The following is an 11,628-nucleotide window of genomic DNA, read 5'->3' on the forward strand; positions in this document are numbered from 1 at the left end:
GCTTGTTTCCGGACAGCTACCTGTACACTCATCTTCTTCATTATCTGTACCACCAGCGTCTGTAACAACTCTTCGATTTTCAGTTAAATCCAACTTTTTACATCCTGAAAATAATGCAACAATAGGTAAAGGCGAGATGAGATTTTAAATGAAAGACAAGGGGCTTATTAGGTTAAGGAACAGGGTGAGACTTTCATATACAGTGACTCTCTTCAATACTGTTACAAAATATTTGCTGCTTCTTGTCATCAACTGATTAAAATAAAAAAGCCAAACTCTCATATGCTGAAACAATACATTGTATACTCTACGATGTTTAAGTGATGTTTTACGTGCGATTGTGTCTACTAAAAGACATGTGTTAGTTGTGATTACGCAGCGGTACTATGCAAGGCGTATCGATCGCGCTCAGGTCAAGGGTTATCGCTACAGTAGTGTTGAGTTGACCCTTGACCCCAGTGAGATCGATCGATAGACCATGGCCAAAAGTACCACTGCGTATTCACAGCTATAGCTAGTTGTTGGTATACCAGCCATTGAAAGAAAACAGGTTTCTTCACGTAGTTAAGCTATTTCAAGGTACAATATAATTAATTTCGAAGGATAATAATACAGATGCTTCAAAATCTAATACCTTTTACTATTTTGGAGAGGAAACTTACCCTTTCTGGTCTTGCTTCCGCACGATCACTACTTCAGGGTGCGCTTACAAGAAAAATGTCGCAACTTCCGTTTTGATGCATCATGGGATAGGAAAAGGCACCAAACTTGAACAACAAGTGTTTAGAAGTAGAACGCCTCTTGAACGTCGATGTTAAAATCAAAACGTTCATGATGGTTTTCTGATTTTCTTTTCAAATTTTGAAAATTTCAACCCGTAATAAACGTGTAAAATTATTTTGTATACTTCCTGTTTTAGAAAAAACATGCTTTCAGCAATAATAGACCGGAAATATTTTTCACTTAGTGTGAAATTCGTTACACCAAAATTCGTGTACGTTTGCCGGACAGCCAGGCAGTAGTAAATTTAATATAGCCATTGTAAAGTAAAAAACACAAAAGATTGTTAATTGTTTCATAGTATTGTAAAATTTCAGTGATGCTTAATTTTTGAATACTTGAAGTAGATGGTTGTTAACACATCGTGTTCAGGTTTAGAACATCATTGTTAATAATATGAACACTGGTGTTAACAATATGAACACTAGCCGTTCAAATTTGAACACCGACATGTACATTTTGAACGCGTAAAGACGCGTCTAGCGTCCGCTATTTTTACAGTGTAGTGAAGCAGGCTTTGTTAGAATTGTTGTCTTAGGTATGGACACATTGTCATCAATCGCAACTAAAGATATTTGATCAACAACCATCACGGTGCCAAATACAACGTACAGTGATGCGAAAGTAAGCTTTTGAATGTCTTAATTGACGTGTTTCCCAAATCTGCAAAGATTATATGCAAGCAAACTATGGGCGTTCTTATACCAAGTCTGAAGATTACCCTTGTATTCGCATGAAGCCAAGTTCATGCAGTCTCTTCATAAATCGTTATGTAAAAGGATTGCAAAGTGTTTTAATGAGATCTCTTGATCAGAGATCTCTTGATGATCTCATAAATTTAAACAATCCTAGTGTATTCAATTATCTGCAGATCGTCTGCCAAGATGACCTGGAAATCAAACTCGGATTGAACATTTTCCTGTATAATTTACTACCTTTTAACTTAATTATTTATGATTAGGGCCCTTTCGACACATATTTCAAAAGCTACGACGGTCGCCACTTATGTTTAGTATCGTAAAATGGGAAGGTTGTCTAGAAAAGACGTTTTCCCCAATGTACTCTTCTTACTTGTTAAAAATGTTACTGTGCCTTTGTTTTCCCTGTGTGATTACGGAGACAAGATGCCTGAATTTGTAAATAACACTTCGGTATTATTACAGTTACATCTGAAGTTACATACATTTCGGAATTGCAAAGATACATATTCCACTCTGTGGACAGTATAATGCCGTTTGTATCTTCTTTCTGGGTAGTCAACAAATTTGGTACTGCTTTACGACAATAACAATCGTTGATAAGTCACAGTTCTTTAGAATCATCCTCGCTTTCATTCTTTCCATAATCAATATGACTGTCATTGGTCACTTGGTGGCCTTTGCCCTCGTATTCCAATGGTCTAAACAGGAAAAAGCCGAACAATCAAGTGTAAATTCACTGGAAAAAATTCAACTCTTGTAAATCCACTGCAATTACACCCGACAAAGAATAGGACAGGCGCATTTTCAGTTAATTGCAATGTTCTTCAGCTTTTCAGATGATATTGTTCAAATGCAATTATGCTAAGTTAAATATTCATAAATGCACTGCAGACTGACTTACCGAACGAATCTTGCAAGCAGCAATGGGTCAACGAACTTGATATTTCCTTTCCGAAAACACACATTAATGATTTCACTGACTACAACACCTGTCACTATGGAGACGAAAAAGGCGTAGGCAGCAAACATCATGAAAGAAAGCTAGAAAGAAAAAATACAGACGTGTGTTTATGTCCGAAAAATTGATTAGTAATATCTTTAGAGTGTAAAATAATTGTACAGTGTGTTTACTTATTTGCACTCACATGATAACCTTGACTATATTGACTTTTATGTACTCAATTACTCTCTTTAAGTAACATGTGAATGGGTGCCACTGCGGGCCGACTTATCGTACGCATCTTGCCAACAGTAATGAGCTTACTGATTTGATATCTCCTTTGTAAAATTTCAGCATTGAGGAAATCAACAGAAATGTTTGAAAACTTAGGAGTCTTTGGAACCTTTAAAAGGGCTTATAAACATTAGATTAACTTAGTTCAACTTTACCCTGTATATGGCAAGCACTTCTTCAGAGGAGCCTTGGTTGACAAATGCTCCAAGAGAAATCCACAGTCCAAAGCCGAAACCAAGCACAGTTCCAATAAGTGTTCCTCTGGCGATACGTAGGGTAAAGTAAGATGTATTGGTAGCTTAATACTCTTCATTTTATTTTATTTGTATAAATTAACAATTAACTTTAAATGGTTGTTACCACACAATACTTTCGACGTTGAAATAGACAGGGTCAGTTATAAATCTGATCACGTCACAGTACGGCTGTTTTCTTCAGCTAACGGTGTAACTGTTAGCAAGTTACTGATAACATGTTTTAAGTATGTTTCATTAATGAATTATTGAAAAACATTGTAGTTTCTTCGAAAATTACGATGGCATTTTGACAGCATGGTATGTATAATTATCAACTAAAGGTAAACAATATCACTTGCATTCCATTAGCCCTTCTGTAGAGCATTCCGAGGCTAAACGCTAAGGTCGGACCGCCTGGAACTCCCAAAATTATTGTTCCAAAGACCAATAGGCTGGCAAGACGAGATGAAATGAACGCTAAACCAATCCCCATCGATCCATAAACACACGCTGCATGGGGAGTAAGTAAATACAAACTCAGTTGAAATCGGATCAACGATATCGTTCCGCTGATGCTAACATGGAACGCATCACGTACATAATTATCATTCATCATCTACGTCAGTCATCCACCATATGATTTGTTAGTTTGTTGTTGTTTTTTTTGCAAAGAGCTACATTAATCGCTTTAATACAGGTTATTTTCCAACTGATACTCTAATTCCAAATGACGGTTCTCATTTTTTTTCATTAAATTTTCACATTTACACTTCCGAGACGTTTCTTAATTTCGATCAAAATGTCCTCCCTCACTGAGGCACGCTCGTGCACAATAAGTAGCCTCCTAAAGATGCCCTTTTGACGATATAGGGGCTATTTTCGTACAGGAGCTAATTTAAATATTAAAGGTAATTCGATGTTTGGTTTTTAGGTATTATTTACGCTATTCTAATGGCAACATGAGTACGTTGAAGACAATTGCAATGTTCTAGGCATAAGTTGTCTTATCTGTAGTGTAATTTTAGATGTAGCTTTCAGTGACATGAGATATCTTACTCAAGGATCATACTAAATACTTAAACTAACTTACTTAAAACCTTTGAAACTGCCGTGTCATATCTATCGTTAGTGTAGACAATCTGCCCTGACCTTTGTGCCCTCCACTTATATTATGAAACGGTCTGATAAAGTCTTCCAGAGTGACAGCAGTCATCGCGTTTAAGGAAGAAGACAATGAACTGTACGTGACACAAAAGCAATAAGATTACTTATCTGACACAAACATTCTTTTCATTTTTAGCTCACGAGTTCATACATCACCTAATGTCATAGCGATGTCTGTCTGTCTGTCCGTGTGTGTGTGTGTGTGTGTGTGTGTGTGTGTGTCTGTCTGTCTGTCTGTCTGTCTGTTTACACGATAACTTAAAAACGCCCGAACAGATTCAGGTCAGATATTGCAAGAACTGATTAGAGTTTGGTTAGCATGGCTTGCATATTAATGAAGTTATGCAATATCATTTTTAGCTCACGTGTGTAAACACGTGGGCTATTATCATAGCGATGTCTGTCTGTCTGTCCGTGTGTGTGTGTGTGTTTGTGTTAGTGTGTGTGTGTGTGTGTGTGTGTGTGTGTGTCTGTCTGTCTGTCTGTTAACACGATAACTCAAAAACGCCTGAAGAGATTCAAGTCAGATTTGGTACACAGGTACCATATGCTACTTGCAAGAACTGATTAGATTTTGGTTAGTTTGGCTTGCATATTAATGAAGTTATGCAATATCGATTTTTTCCATACAATGGTTTTCCTATGGAGACGGTGATGACAGTGTAGACATATATCAGGAAATACTGCACAAAATTTCACGAAACTTTTCACAGATGACAATCTAAGAACATTATGATGATACTGTGAGTGTCATGTCAATTATCTTCTCATTTGCATATTAAATGAACTTTTGGTATTAGTAAGATAACTCTGAAATTCCTGCACCAAACTTGATGATACTTGCAACAAATATTGATCTGATACATATCTAAGTATACTTAGAAGCATTAGGCAGTGTAAAGTTAATAAGTAGCTCATTTGCATATTTTATGAAGGTGTGTAATTAGTCATATAACTCCGATATAACTTCACCAAATGTGATGAAATCTGCTGCAGATACTGATCCGACTGATATCTAACTGTAGCGTAAAGCATTTAGTAATGTGAAATTAATTAAGGGTTCATTTGCATATTTGATGAACTTTGTAATTAGGTATATTACTCTGAAATTACGGCACCCAAGTCAGTGAAATAGGGTACAGATATTGTCTTGATAAATATCTAATTGTACTGAGAAGCATTTGGCAGTGTCATGTTAACAAATAGGTCATTTGCATATTTTATGAAGTTAAGTAATTAGTGATATAACTCCAAAATAACTGCACGAAATGTGATGAAATCTGCTGCAGATACTGATCCGACAGATATCTAATTCTGGTGTAGAGCATTTAGTTGTGTGAAGTTAATTAAGGTTTCATTTGCACATTTAATGAACTTTGTAATTAGCTATATTACTCCAAAATTAAAGTATTAATTTGATGAAACTTGCTACAGATGTTGATCTGATAAATATCCAATTGTACTGAGAAGCATTGAGCAGTGTCAAATTAATAATTAGCTCATTTAACTATTCCATGAAGTCTTATAATTAGTCATATAACTCCGAAATAACTGCATCAAATGTGATGAACACTGCTACACATACTGATACAACAGATATCTAACTATGTTGTAAAGCATTTAGTAGTATAAAGTTAATTAAGGGTTCATTTGCATATTTAATAAACCTTGTAATTAGGTATATAACTCTGAAATTTCGGCACTAAAATTTGGTGAAACTTGCTACAGATATTGATTTGATAAATATTTAATTGTACTATGAATCATTGAACAGTGTCAAGTTAATGTAGGGTTTATGTGCGTATTTAATGAACTTTGTAATAAGTGACGTTACTTTAAAATTACAGCATTAAATTAAATAAAACGTGCTACAAATGTTGATCTGATGGATATCTAATTGTCCCATAAAGCATTGAGCAGTGTCAAGTTAATTGACAGCTTATTTGCATATTAAATAAAGTTTTGTAATATTATTAGTGATTAAACTCTGAGAGTACTGTGCGAAGTTGATAAAACCTTCTACATATAGTGATAACATATATCTCATTGTTCTGTGAAGCGTACTACTATTAATGAACCTGTTTTATATAGTGGTTTCCATTTGGAGACAGTAATGACAGTGTCGATATATATCAAGAAATACTGCAGAAAATGTCATGCAACTTTTCACAGATGACAATCTCAGAACATTATAATGATAATGTGAGTGGCATGTTTCTGCTCATTTGCATATTTAATGAGCTTTCGTAATTAGTGACATTGCTCTGAAATTCCTGCATCAAAAGCGGTGAAACCTGCTACAGATATTGGTCTGATACATATCTAATTGTACTGAGAAGCATTGGGTAGTATCAAGTTAATAATAGCTCATTTGCATACTTTATAAAGTTTTGTAATTAGTCATATAACTCCGAAATAACTGCACCAAATTTGATGAAATCTGCTGCAGATACTGATCCGACAGATATCTGACTGTGTTGTAAAGCATTTAGTGTTAAGTTAATGAAGGGCTTGTGACATACAGTATACAAGCAGTAATACATAACACGTTCCCGATCACACTGTTATACTCCTCTGACTTACAGATTGATATAAGGCGGGTGCCACATGTGGGGCAGGATGCGCTTACTATTTTCGAAACACCTGATATCACTTGGTCTTCTGGTCAGAGATCCATATATCTTTCTTTCATGAATATGACTTTGTTTGTGTACCGTCTATTTACTGTCTGTTCTGTGCTGTTTTTTGTCTATGTTTACAACTATTGTCTCACAAAGTCTGACCTAATGTCATTGGATTATGGATTGGTAAGATTGCGATTATTCATTTACATTTTGAAAACACTGAAATGGAACTGTTTTAATAATTTGAAGGACTTACAAGCATTACTCAATACAGACCACGTACTTCACCCCTTCGAAAATCTTTCCATAAACCAACGCCAGTCCAGGCCAAAATAAGTAGATGAGCTATCATAGCAAATGACTGCTACGTTCCGTTTCGTGTACGGTTTCATTGTGCACTGCAGCGGAATTATTTTTGATGTAGGCCTAATGTGCTATATTATTAGGTTATTATTATAAGGTTATTAAGAAAATGCCACAAAGGGGTGTATGGGGGCATTGACGCAGCGCAGCGCCAGACGCAAAGACGGGGCGTCAAATGGGCCGAGTGTTGACCGTTTTCGTGCAGTATCAACAATTTTTCTTCTGTCAGTATTGAACTCTAGCTTCTGGATAGCCTGAGAACAACACTACTGAGCACGAAACATACTCTGACAGTCGTCAAAATGGGTCCCTTGAAACTGTTCAACAGTGAACACACGTAATGCGGCCGCAAAATGCATTTCATATACATGTAGGGTCTGCTTCGGAACGCCTGGAACTGTAAAAATCAACCGAAGGGCGTTCTATGCGGCATCTTTAGCGCAAGCAAAATTCTTGCGTTCTTGATGGTATGTGTATAACAAAAGAAATCATTATTTTCCCCAGGGGTCGTCACATTAACTTGATAATATTTATCTTCCATTTCATAGGCATGCACGAATCATGATTGGTTGAGTATGTACGCCTAATTCAATCTACAAACATAAACCCCATTTACAAAGTAGAATGCAATCGATAGTAGTATAGAAGCTGTTGTTGTTGTTGTTGTTGTTGTTGTTGTTGTTGTTGTTGTTGTTGTTGTTGGAGGTGGTGTTGGTAATGTAGTAGAAGAAGTCTCACCTTAGGGCTCCAGCGAATAGGGCAGCTACAAAGAGACCCTGTATTCCAGATATCTGTCCAAGTTGTGAACTCACAAAATATACAAAAATCTGTTGACATGAAAATTCCCCTTACACACTATCATCTCATAATATGGATAGAATTACATTGGCCCGTATGCAGACAAATATCCAAATATAGTGAAAATACAAACATGAGTATTAAATTGCGTGTTCGTGAAAGCTACAGAAAACACCAAAAGCAAATTTACCTGGTCGGGAGTTTTGAAGTTTGGTTCATAGTTGGCATCACTACCTCCACTGAAAGGGAAATTCGGCACATCTTGTGTTGATGAGATAGAAAAACGTGTCAGTTATAAAATTTATTCATGCAGTGATACATGGCACTCAAATAAAACATACAATAAAATACGCTTAATGTTATTCACTGATTCTCAGTTAAAGTGGACAAAGTGGAGGGTAAAATGGTTTTGTATTTGATGTCGGCTAATCAGTATAGTTTTATATCCTGACTATTGGGGACATGACTTTGCACTAATGTGCAAATTTTCAACACATAAATCAACTAAGTTTTTATTTTTCGTGCTATTTAATTATAAGTATGCAAATTTAACGTGTAATTTACGTTACCAAGGAATGTTTTTGAAATAGTTATACCATTAAAGTAGTCACAGATATTTCGGAAAGTAATGTTTTCATTAAAGAGCAAGTTACCCATAGCCTTCATGAAATAGGTAATAAACGCTTACAAAATAATGTTGATAGACAAACAATACTGCCAAGTTCGTGATACCATCAATCTGAACAAAATTTTCATGAACTCTGATATCATCTTTTATAATATATAAAAGTGACTATAGTTTCGCTTTAAATTGTTTGTTTGTTTACTTGTGTTGAGTACGAAATAAGAACACTGAGATTAACAACTGCGCTACGTTGTTAATAAAAACATTTATATGGCCCTAGAAAGTTGTAACGTAGATTACGTCAATATTATCGGTGGTAACGTAAATTAAAGAAACTATCACAAGTTACATGGATCTTGTCATCTTTTAAATATTTTGTTTTGTCATAATTAATATCAAAGAAACTAATTGACTTTATCAATATCAGTCTTTCTGTTAACAACTAAATCACTTTGAATCAAAACTGTATGTTATCTAATCTCTCTTAAGAGGGATTATGGAATGTTTTATCCATCAAAATTCCAACATTTCTGTAAAACACTTTGCGTTTCAAATGAGATCATAAATATCGGATGAAGTAACATTTTTGTAGTCCTCTGCAGCAGTTGTCAGCTATCTGCCACATTGATATTCACGGTAATGTCGATCTTGAATGATAATAACGTAAATTACATATGAATGCCGATTGCCTCATAGAAATGTAAAGTTTAAAAGTCATCGACTTCGCTTGGGGAAATAAATGTAGAAATACAAAGTTTAATCGTCATTTTCATATAGATATAGTGTAAAGGACTATAATCAATCATACTAACAAAAAAGGCAAATGCCACCGAACACATTTCGAAACGCAACATGCGGTAAATAAATTGTCTGAGAATTCAGAAATATCATTCTCTTAATAACAATGTCAGTATTGTAGCAGCTTCATTACATTAAGAAGTTACCCTTGTTTAAAATATTGATCAGTTTGACTTAAGGAAACTTAGATGTATTTTAACGAACTGTCTCATCCTTTTCCATAGCAAAACTTCTTCTTGTGCTAGTTCATCTGTTAATGAGCTTACATGCAGAACTCTTCCACTTTGCTCAATACAGCACAATACATCTTTCAATGAGAGCGTTGACCTGGGCAATTTTCCCATGTCGTATTCTGTGACTGACATTTTACTGAGTGCTTTTTTGACTTTGTCTTCTCCGACAACAACTGCATTGACTTTGGAATTTTCTTTTGTCTTTGCTGTGCTGCCCTCTTACTATAACTATTTTACTGGGTTGTATTATACGTACTTCTTGACACGGTCCCTCTCCTTCCTCTAAAAACCTCTCCCCTCTTTAGGTCACTTTTCATTCTCTTTAGGCTCTATGAATTTCTACTCTTGCTTTCCTCATTCTGCAAATAGTAGACATATTGCCCATGGCGATGTTGAAAAAAAAACAAGAACACATTGTTGTCACATATAATTTTAATCTACGTTACGGTTATTGCAACTAAATATTATCAATTAGAAAATTACAGTATGTTTGAATATGGCGTTTTGAGGAAGTCGCAACTTTGTTGTTTACTTCTCAGTACTTTTACAAGCTTTAAAATATCAAATGTGATTTTATAACGAGTGCTTCTTCGCAAATGTAACTAACGTTACCGCTACTTTGAAATTTGTTAATTTTTTCAATAGATATATGATTATATATATTTCTTTGCTGATTATTAGTTTGCTTCGTTAAGTTGGATATTATTTCAAAATACCAAACGTTTTACTGAAAATCTTATTTAGCCCTATTCAGTTTGCTTTTTAAAACTTAAGTAATTTACGTTACAATGCCCACCTGCAAATATGGTCAGTCATATGATCTAGATTTATATACAGTGTTGCTAAATGAAGTTGATTCTCAAGTTGTAATGTACCCGAACAGCAAGACAACAAGATTACAAATCATATAATGACACGTATCGTTACTGTATCCTGGACGCGTCAAGATGAGGCAACACCGTACATGAGCAAAATATTCACAGGGTCTGTCTTTTAGAATCATTTCCTCACATTTTGGTCTGTCTGAATGGTGATTTGAGTCGTCTGCTGTTGCCAGCTACCGGACAGCCTGTCGGTCTCGTTGTGAATAGTATTGGGGTTAACACCAGGTCAGTGTGCGGTGGCCTTCTTTATGGTAATACGCTGGTAACGTTTTTTACTAGTAACGACGTTTACGTAACGTTCATTACATTTTAAAAACTTTTTACACAATTTCTGCATAAATTCAGCCTATTGAAAACAAATGTCTGTTTCATATGAAAGATGACCTCGTTCAAAAATAAATTATGTGAATTGCTAAAACTAATCAACTTGAGCAATCAGAAAATTAACGGTAACGTTTATTACATGATTATCTATACGGGTAGAATGGGCGAATATGGCAAAGGAGCAACTTCATGTTGTAAGGAAAACACTGTTTACTTACTACTGAAATAGAACTGGAACAAATCATGTCCATGTACCATTTCTTTTTGTAACAGAATAAGGAAATATATCAGAATTAATTGCGTACATCAACAATGGACAAAAATTGCTTGATGAACGATAACGTAAATTACCTTGATTATACGACAACGAAAGTTCATGAAGAATATGATGAAGGCAGTAATTCTTCAGCGTAAAATTTGCTTTACTAAATGCGTGACATATTACTACAAAGAAAAAAGGAACGAAATATTTCGATACCCCTGCAAATTTTCTGAGAACAGAGTGAACGTAAAGAGTATACTGAATGCGACATTTGTTTAACTGCGAATTTGATGAGAAAAACAAATTCAGAAAAGGGTAAAATTATTCAAATAATGCATTTAAATGGTATATGTAGATGTTTCTACTGTAAAATAGCTATTTTGTTTAGAGTTTTAACATCCGATAAGACTTTCCTACCTACTGTTCATTTTTATAGCCATACGACACAGCTCACACCAATTTGTCTAAATCACGGAATTTGACATGACATGACCTGGTAACGGTCGTGAACGAAGTGTCGCCATTATGTGTGAAATAAATATTTGCAGACTTGTTTTCCTACTCCAATAGCACGTTGTTTGTCTCCCTTCTCTCAAAATGCT

At 35.1% G+C, this 11,628-nt stretch overlaps 1 long non-coding RNA gene across 1 annotated transcript; it reads right to left on the reverse strand.

The window, feature by feature from the left end:
• Positions 1–1,267: 1,267 nt before the first annotated feature.
• LOC139150245 (uncharacterized) lies at positions 1,268–3,442 on the reverse strand. Its single transcript, XR_011556211.1, has 3 exons — positions 2,871–3,442; positions 2,383–2,522; positions 1,268–2,179 (listed from the first exon to the last, which is right to left on the reverse strand). It is a non-coding gene; the product is annotated as an uncharacterized lncRNA (long non-coding RNA).
• Between the last annotated feature and the right edge of the window lie 8,186 nt (positions 3,443–11,628).

The sequence above is a fragment of the Ptychodera flava genome, chromosome 14 (assembly GCF_041260155.1).
Source record: "Ptychodera flava strain L36383 chromosome 14, AS_Pfla_20210202, whole genome shotgun sequence".
In the NCBI taxonomy this organism is placed as follows: Eukaryota; Metazoa; Hemichordata; class Enteropneusta; family Ptychoderidae; genus Ptychodera; species Ptychodera flava.